The sequence below is a fragment of the Notamacropus eugenii genome, chromosome 2 (genome assembly GCF_028372415.1).
Source record: "Notamacropus eugenii isolate mMacEug1 chromosome 2, mMacEug1.pri_v2, whole genome shotgun sequence".
Classification (NCBI taxonomy): domain Eukaryota; kingdom Metazoa; phylum Chordata; class Mammalia; order Diprotodontia; family Macropodidae; genus Notamacropus; species Notamacropus eugenii.
Window position 1 is genome coordinate 20,421,679 of NC_092873.1, and position 9,453 is coordinate 20,431,131.

A 9,453-nucleotide genomic window follows, 5' to 3' on the forward strand; every position below is an offset into this window, starting at 1 on the left:
CGGCGTCACAGCCCGCCCGCTCCCATTGGTGCCCGCGAGACAGTCCCCGCCCCGAGGCCCGCCTCGCAACCAACGGTCGGCCGGCGCCCGGCGAGGAGGCGGGGAGAGACCGGGCTCCGCCCCCCGGCGCCTCGGGCTGGACATCCTAGCGGGGAGGGGAGGGCAGGGGAGGGAAGGGGAGGGCAGGGGGCGGGGCTAGGTCAGGACGGAGGGTCGAGGAGGGGGAGGAGAGGGGGGAACGGAGGGGCGGGGGGGGGGGGGGGGCGGGAAGGGAAAGGAAAGGGAGGAACAGGTGGAGGGGAAAACGGAGTGGGAGGGGCTCGGCCAGAAGAGGGGAACAGGTGGAGGAGGAAACTGAAGGGAGGGGCTGGGAGGGGAAGGACTGGCGGAAGGGAAGGCTGAAAGGGGAGGGGGAGGGGACGGAGGAGAAGGAGGGAAGGCCTGGGGGGGAAACAGGGAAAAAGGAGAGGAGGGCGAGATGGGGGGAGGGGAGGAAGGGGGGGCCTCCCTCCCAGCCCCCTCCCCCCAGCCTGGCCTGCAGAGGTCCCGGGGAGTCCAGCAGGAGGCCAGGGGACTGACTGGTCACAGGCCTTTATCGGACCCTTTTTGGGGCCTTGGAGGATGTACTGACGTTAGCCCGAGTGGGGGAGGGGAGGCCAGGAGGCCGGGGCAGTTGGGGATGACCCGGGGGGCTCGGACCCTGGCCCGGCAGGCCAGAGGAGGCACCTGAGTGCTTGAAGCGGAGCCGCTAGCTGGGCCGCTTCTCCCGGGGCAGCTGTTCACTCTCGCAGGGTGCTGACTCTGCCCCAGAGCCAGGCAGTCTCCAGGGGATGGCCACAGACCCACGGCCGGCCGGTCAGCTGCCCGGGGAAGCCTTGACCTCCGCTGCCCACGCTGCCCTCCCCTGCACTAGGCCTGGGTGATCAGGCCGAAGGTGATGTTTGCAGAGCCCTCCCTGGGCCCTCAGCCATGCTGGCCCTGGGTTCCCTCTTCTCTCCCTGTCAGTGTCAGAAAAGCCTGCTTTTAGAGTTCCTGCCTTTTGCCCTGGAAAACTTGGGCCCCCCCCCTCCCCCAGATTCCAAGGATACCAGAAAGGTGTCATTTTACAGAGGTGCCTGGCAGTCTCCTGGAGGAAACTGAAATATGTCTCTGTGGACCTAAGCTTGGGCTACCCTCCCATTCCAAACCCTTCAGTCAATAGCTAGAGACCTTTGGAGGCAGGCCTTCCTCTTCTCTAGATGGGGAGCTGGAGAGCAAGATGGCAGAACCCAAGGTCTCTGGGGCAGGGCAGTCATTTCAGAGAAGGTTTCAGCTGCCAAGGTGCAGCTGGTTACCCAAACCTTCCAGGTGACAGTCCCCTTTGTCCCACTAACTAATACCATGAGTCTGGTTAATCTTGGAGGAATTCTGGAAATCTCCCAAGGAGAAAAGAGGGAAACCAGGGAAGGGGGGCAAAGTGCACAGTGAAACAGTTACTTTCTTCTCCGATCTCTGCTCTGTTGAGCTGTGAAAAGCCAGGGTAGCTTTTGTGGGACCGAGGCCCCCCTGGGGGGAACAGAGAAGTTGCCTCATTAAGGATATTATAGAAATTCCCAAGAGCTCAGACCCTGCAAAGAGCAAGCTGTGGGAGAGCTGGCTGTGAGAGCCCATGGCGTCCAGGCCCCTGCCAGTATCCCAAGACTCCCCTGCTGCTGGTTTATTTACTCCCAAGTTGATGAACACTGCTTAGAGCTTTGGTTTCTTAATTGAGGGTTTTTCAGTTCATTCTCTTTAAGACTGGGGGAACTTGGTTTAGTTCCTTTTTTGGAGGGGGAGGAAAAAACTCACATTAGCAAAAAATCAGGCATTCAGATGTGACTGTTCCTTCTGGACTTTGGGCCAAAGGCCTGACTGTGAGGTCTAGCTTAGCTCCAGCTGAGGGACCTTGGGCTACTCGCCACCTCTCTGAACCTCAGCTTTCTCATCCTAGAAGACACCTTGTCTCACAAAATGCCAATAAAATTGAATCCAGATAGGATTTTACAAGCGTATTTTGTTATATCATTTAATAGTGAGCAAACTATTAATCTCTTAGCCCTCTCCTTGACCCCTCCCGGCTAATATTTCTCCCCTCCTTCTGCCTCCTAGTCTTCATTCATCAGGAAACTTCAGTAAAAACAGTAACTAATAATTTGCAATTATTTTGTGCTTCAAGGTTCATAAAACACTCTGTGTGTGTGTATGTGATTTCATTAAATGATCACAGCCTTATGAGGGAGGTTATGCAAATATTTGTGTCCTCTTTTTTACAAGAAAGGAAACTGAGCCAGAGGAGTGTTTTGTGGTGCAATGGAGAGATGGATTGTGAGTCAGAATCCAGGTTCAGATGCTGGATCTACCATTTCCTAGTTGTGTGACCCTGAGCAAGCCAGTTTACTCTGGGTCTCAAAGTCCTCATGAGTAAAATGAAGGGGCCAGGGCTCACTGAGTGGAAAGAAAGGGGAGGTATTAGAAGACTGGAAAGGTAGGAGGTTATGAAAGGCTTTAAAAACCAAGCAGTAGATTTTATATTTGATCTTGGAGGTGGTAGAGAGCCATTGCAGTTGATCAAACAGGCAAATGAGTCAGACCTTTGCTGTAGGAAGATGGCTTTGATAGCCGGGTAGAGCATGGATTGGAAGACCAGGCAGGCAGACCCCCTCCCCCAGCAGCTCTTGCAGTAATCCAGGCCTGAGGTGATGGGGTGCCTGTATCTGGGTGGGAACAGCCTCAGGGGAGACAAGGGGACAAATTGGAGAGATGGTACAGAGGCCACCTTGGCACAATATTGGATGTGAGGAGTGAGAGAGAGAGCAAGGGAGGCATCCAGGATGTCACTGGGTTGAGAGCCTGAAGGACCAGGCAGATAGAGACCTCTCAGCCCAACACTGCCCAGCACCAAATGTCCTTCCCAAGTTGTCCTCATCCCTTGCACTTTAATGGAAATGGAGTATTGCTATGTTGACTGAGGGAAATTAACAAATGTATACCTATGGGCAGATTCACCCAGTACCATGCTTTCATGACCCTATGGACAATGTTTAAATAGTGAAGCCTCAAGGGGCAGGCTCCTCAAGCCAAAGGATTTGATTGGTTACTTCTGAGTAGAAGTGTAGCCTCATCATGCTGGGACCCCAAGTGAGTGACTGGCATCCTTCCTGATCTCTTCCATTGATCCCAGGGCTCCAGGGTCACCCTAGAGTAGCCCCTTCTTTGGCAATACCTCTGCTACTACAGCTGATGAGCTCATTAGGACTTTTGGCATCCTGTTCCACTCGACTCACCTCCAGTGCCTACTTCAATGCCCTGCACATGGTGATTCACAGAAATGTGGGGAATGGAATGACAACCTTGCAGCCAACCAAAACCCTTGTTCATGTGACTTGTTTTGCTACACCTACCTCCCTGCCAATCACATCTTCAAGTTAATGATAAAAAAAGGTTGTACCTAATGGGGCCAACCAAGGACATTGTCAGGTGACCATTTCTTCCTTCCAGATTAACATATGATCATTACTCCCTTTGAGTTATTTACCTAGCCAACATTTTTCCATCTTGTCCGTGAGGCTATTATGAAGCATTGCCAGATGGCTTGCTGAAATCCAGAGCCACTGTTTACAGCAATTTCCCAATTGATTGGTCTAGTAACTGACAAAGTCAAAGACCAAAAATTGATCCCGACTTATTCGTTGTGAATCTGTACTGGTTCCATATGGTTACCAGTTGCTTGTCCTTAAAAAAAAAAATCTAATGCTATATTTAGTTTTTACATCACCTACATTTCTCTGTCTCCATCTGACTTTATAACAAAGAATACAAAACGGAGAAAAAAACCAGTGAAGCAAAATTGACCAATATATTGAAAAGTCTGACACCATATGAAGTCACCCCAGCTCTGCAAAGGATTGTGGGGAGAGGTGTCTTCCCACATCTCTTCCTTAGGACCAAATTCACAATTAGAGTTTCCTTATTTTGTGTTTCATTGTCCTGGTGTTATTTGCATTTCCAGGTTGCTATAACTGAAATGGACAGACCGAGAAAAAGCACAGGCAAGAGTCAATTGGGAATTTTGAGAGCATCTTTATTAGCTGTGCCGGCAGCTGTCTCATGGAAAAACCCAGAGGAGGCAGCCCCGAACTAAGGTGTGTGTGTGCCTTTTAAGCATCTCGGCACTTCCCGATACAGCTTTGCAGTTTTAACAGCAAACATATCTCACAAAACAGTTTTGATGGGGGCCCAAGTTGCTGCTAGGCAAGGGGGCACAACAGAAAGTGGCTACTAGGCAAGAAGGGACCAACCCTGCCTAGAAACTCAACAAACATTTCTCAACCCAGGGGCTCTGGGAGGCGGGGAATAACGTCCACTTCAATAATATCATCATCCTGGTTCTGCTCACTGCCACCTCTCAGGATGAGTCTTCCCATGTTTCTCTAGGTTAATGTTTATTTCTTATTATCATACAATTGTATTCTATTATATTCATGTACCATGCTGTGTTTGGCCATTCCCTAATGGATGGTCATCTGGTTTGTTTCTGGTTCCTTGTTAATACAAAAAGTGCCATTATATTTTAGTATCTCCAGGTTCTTTTTGTCAGTGCAATTATTGGGGAATGGAATTTCTGGATAGAAGGAAAAGGGCATGTGAGCCAATTTTCTTTGCATGATTCCAAATCGTTTTCCAGATGGTTGGGCCAGTTCACAGCTCCATCAACGATGTTCTTCCCATAATATCTCCAAGGTCAATTGTTCTCGTCTTTTGTCATTTTTAATCAGTTTTCTAGGTATGAGATGAAACTCCAGAGTTTTAAAATTGTTGTTTCTCTTATTTGTGATCTGACTCAGTCTTCACACAATGTTTGATACATTAAGTATTCAATAAATTCTCTATCCATCCACATCTATCCGTCTAATCTATTTTTTGTTATTGTTCAGGTGTTTCAGTGTGTCTCACTCTCTGTGACCCCCATTTAGGGTTTTCTTGGAAAAGATACTGGGCGGGTTTGCCATTTCCTCCTCCAGTTCATTTTACAGATGAGGAAGTCAAGGCAAATAGGGTTAAGCGACTAGCCCAAGGTCACGCAGCTAGTAACTCTTGGAGGCCATATTTAAACTCAAGAAAATGAGTCTTCCTGACCCTAGGCCTGGCACTCCATCCACTGTGCCACTTATCCATCAGTTTGTCTGTCTTTCTCCCCTATAAGACTGTGGGAGTCCTTATCCCAACTCTAATGAGGTCCCCCAGAACAAGGCTAGGTAGTTTCCTCTCCGAACAATCTGCTTGGATCTCACCAGGTCTAGCTGTGGGCAACCTTTTGAACGATCTTCAATCTTTAGAAACTCCCAAGGTTGTGGCCATCTCCCAGTACTCCTTTCCTCTGCTCTTAGAAGCAGAATAGACAGAGAAAGAATTCACAATAAGGCCATATGTTCATATCTCCCTGGGTAGGGAGAGCATATTCTTGGCATTGGCCCTGGCACTGGGGCTCTCAGCAAGGACCCCAGGGGAGAGAAGGCCTGAGATGCCTCCTCTCTGCATCTACCCACAGTAGTTCATCCTCCTTGTTGCTGGATCGATGGCTATTCAAAGAGGCCCACAGGAAGCCGGCTGGACACCTCCCAGAATACCTGCCTGCGCTCCAGCTTTCACATGGCAGGTGGGTACAGCTCAGAGAAGCACGTGCTCTGGAGAGCTGAGTTCTTAGCGTAATTATCTCTTTTACAGTCATGAATACTTTGCAACTGTTCTTTTGAGAAGTGTCCTTGTGTGTGCTCATATTCTTTGAGCACTTTTCATTTGAGGGAGGTACCTTCTCCTTTTTAAAAACGAAGATAAAGACCTTTCTCCATTTCTCAGAGAGCACCAATAGCACATCTGTTTTCCTTATGCTGCCTGGGGCACCAGTGCTGGTGCCACTGACTTCCTCTTTCTTCTCCCAGCACATCAGCTTCCTCTGGTCTCACTGGCTTCCATGCCCAGCTGGGGCCCCAGAGTCACCCTGGAAAACCTCATCATCCTGACCTCCTACCACATCTGCCTGCCCAGCTCCCAACTAAGGTCTGGCCATGAGCTTCCCCTGTCCATATACACACCTGATCACATGCTCTCCTGACCATGCTCTCCAGATTGGGCTCAATATGTGTCTCTGAACAGGAGGGCACAGAACTGTCCTTCACAGGTCTGGGACAAATTCCCGCCCATTTCTGCCAATCAGCAATCTCATTACTTGTTGATGCTTTAGTTCTGCATATCAGGGGTTCCAACCTTTCCCACGGTCCTAAACCCTCCTACCAAGAGCTATGTGACCCTGGTCAAGTTTCTTCCTCTCTCTGAGTGTTAGTTTCCCTGTCAGTAAGATTAGATATTCTGTAAGGTTTCTTATTGTCCAAAAAATGTTGAGTTTACATCCTTGGTCCCCTTCCTTCTTCTCCTTTATTCACAACTGGTGATTTATTTGCCAGAGAAAACTTGAGCCATCCAGTGTGGGGCCATTCCATTTGTTGCCTTAGTTGTTCAATAGTTACACTCCAAGATTTCTTTTCTGCCATCTTTATGTCCTTAATATTTGTAGCAAATATTCATCAATCAATAATCAACCAAATATTGGGCAAGTCTAAACGCATGCTAAAATTGAAGCCAATTCATTTTGACAAGCATTTAGTAAGTGCCTGTGCATGCTATGAAACTCTCCCACCCTGAAAGAAGCTTCCTAATGAAAAAAGGAATATATAGCATACATTTTACCAAAAAGGAATTTCTTTAAAAAGATATTTGAGTCTCCCGTATTCATCTGTGTACATACAAAATTGCTAAATTTGGTGTTTGAGTATGTGTGTGTGTGTGTTTGTGTGTGTGTGTGCTTTAAAAATACATTAGTAATTGATGTGCATGTCACTTCTTACTCAGCTAACTTCATTTTTTTGTCGCTTCATGTCTTTTCATATTTGCTTGTTATGAGGGTCAGGGAAGACAAGCCCCTCTGGTGGGAGGGCTGCTGAGCTCTTTTGGGGCTGCTCATCCAACTTTGATGTCTACCTGTCAACCAGCCCTTACCTGTGTTTCCAAAAACCTGGAGTGTGCGCAGTGGCCACACCCTGGTAAATCATCGTGTAACAGACAGTCCTCAAACCCATTCAGGGAGTTAAGGGAGGTGCCTACCCCAAGCATTGACTTCCCCCAGCAGAAGGGGAAGGATAAGAACAATTTGTTCCTTTGGCCATGAAGGCAGCTAAAGAAGGTGTTGTGGAGCACTTAGAGCTTGGTCAGAGCAGCCAAAGTCATCCATTACCATCATCCTAACTTTTGTCCTGCCTCTGGACTTGATGACTCTCTGGAAGAGAGTGAGGCTTGTGTCTTGGTGCAGCTCTGCCTCACTTAAATCCAATTCTTGTGTGAGTCACGATATCAACCATAATGTCATTGAGCCTCTTAGAAAGTGAAGAATGAACAACAATTTTTTCATTTTTTCTGAACTTAAACAGGAAAAAGAACACTTCCATATCCACAGGACACAAAAAAGATGATTACAGATGAAACTATGGATCTCCATTTCACACAACTTCTTTTTTCAAAGGATATCATAATGCAACACATTACTTTCAAAACTGTCCTACTCACATGTGCTCCCTTCTGATCTTCTTTCAGTTCTCTTTGGTGTATTTTTAAACTAGATTTCATTAGCCATCTTTTTTTTTTACATCATCTTTCTTATCTTTTGGCATTGCCTTCCCTCCCCTCTCCTCCTCCTCCATTTAAAACAAAGAGAAAAAAGCCAAAGCATTGTTACAAATAAACAAAGTCAAGCAGAACATGTCTCTTTCTGCACCTTGTGCCCATTCTTTCTCTGTCAGGAGGCAGATAACATGCTTCATCACGAGTCTTCCCTTCACAGGATGGATCATCGTTTTGATTAGAATGCTTTAGCTTTCATTTACAATGTTGTTGTTTTTCTGGTTCTTCTCTCTTTGCTCTCTATCAGTTCATAGTACCCAGGCTTCTAAAATCTGCACTTTTAATCATTTATTATGGCCCAATAATATTCTATATTCTATTACATTCATATACCATAATTTGTTTAGCAATTCCCCCATTGATCTCCTCAAATCTCCTTTTTAATCTCCCCTTCAGATTGAGGAAGTTTATTTTTCTTGCAATTATTATCCTTCCTTTTAATCTGCCTTTCTCCTTATCCCTGCTTGTTTCCCTGTGTTTGATGTATTTCTACACAAAACTGCCTCTGTGTGTGTGTGTGTGTGTGACAACCTTCTTTGTCCATTTCAGATCAGAATGATGTTCGTCTGATGCCTAAAGTCTCACTTTCTTCTTCCATGTTTATGTAATTTTCTTACATACCCCAAGAAATAGGGGTTCTCCTATCTGCCTTAGTATATTCCTTTTATTTTTTCTTTTCTTTCCCCTCTTAAAACTCACAGAGCAGAACTAGTCCATGCTCAGGACCTCAGTTTTTCTAGCTCCCTCAGTATCCTCTAAAGACATTAAGGTTCTTTCCTATTAGAATGTTAACATTGTATCATTCAACCCTTTCCAATTCCTCAGATAAATGTACTTTTCTAGGTTTTTCTGAATTACTGTGTTTGTATTTCAAAATTCTTACTTGGTTCAGGTCTTTTCATCAGATATGCTTGAAAGTCCTCTATTACATGAAAGATCCACTTTTCTCCCATTAGCATTATGCTTAGTGGTCAGGTTTGTTGTGTTTTTTTTTTTTTTAATTATAGTTTTCAGGGAATGGAATGATTTTTAAATTATTTCTACTTGTTGGTTGTTTCTGATATCAAATATTTTATATTTTTCAGTCTCAATTTTGTTCTAACATTTCTTACTTCCTCATGTAGCTATTGATGTCTGATGTATTCTAGTTTTCAGGGAATCTGTTACTTGGGTAAGATTTATAAACATATAATATATATTTCTCTTGTGAGCTTATTCTCCTAATTTTTCTTGTAAGTTTTATTCTCCTAATTCTTTCTTCCATTTTTTTTAGTTTTTTGCTTGTGGAAATACCATTAGTACTGAGTTACTGCTTGCAGTTGTCCTAGAGGTACTTGATTCCTCTCTTGGGGACTCTCTTAGATCTACGATAATTTTTTAAACTAGACATTGTGTTATATTTTCTCATCTTTCTCACTTTAATTCCTGAACTGGGGCTTTGTGCTCTTCATTGTGCTTTTAGGTGAGATGGGTGATGTGGTTTGATCTTGCCCTGGGTTCCTGCTCTGACTCCCAGATCCCAGGGTTAGTCTTCCCCACCCCACCTAGATCTTTAAGGTTAGAAGCTCTGGATCTTCAGGGTCCTTTATGACATCTCCATATAGAGTGTTAGGGATATTCAAGCCCCTAGGCAGAGGCTGTCTTGATTTAAGCTGTTGTGTACCTCCAGTTGCTTTGATGACTCCTGTCTTCCAGAACTTCTCC

At 45.8% G+C, this 9,453-nt stretch overlaps 1 long non-coding RNA gene across 1 annotated transcript; it reads left to right on the top strand.

Annotated features, from left to right (window-relative positions):
• Positions 1-435: 435 nt before the first annotated feature.
• Positions 436-4,917, top strand: LOC140524669 (uncharacterized). Its single transcript, XR_011973794.1, has 3 exons — positions 436-934; positions 4,028-4,160; positions 4,593-4,917. It is a non-coding gene; the product is annotated as an uncharacterized lncRNA (long non-coding RNA).
• The last annotated feature ends 4,536 nt before the right edge of the window (positions 4,918-9,453 follow it).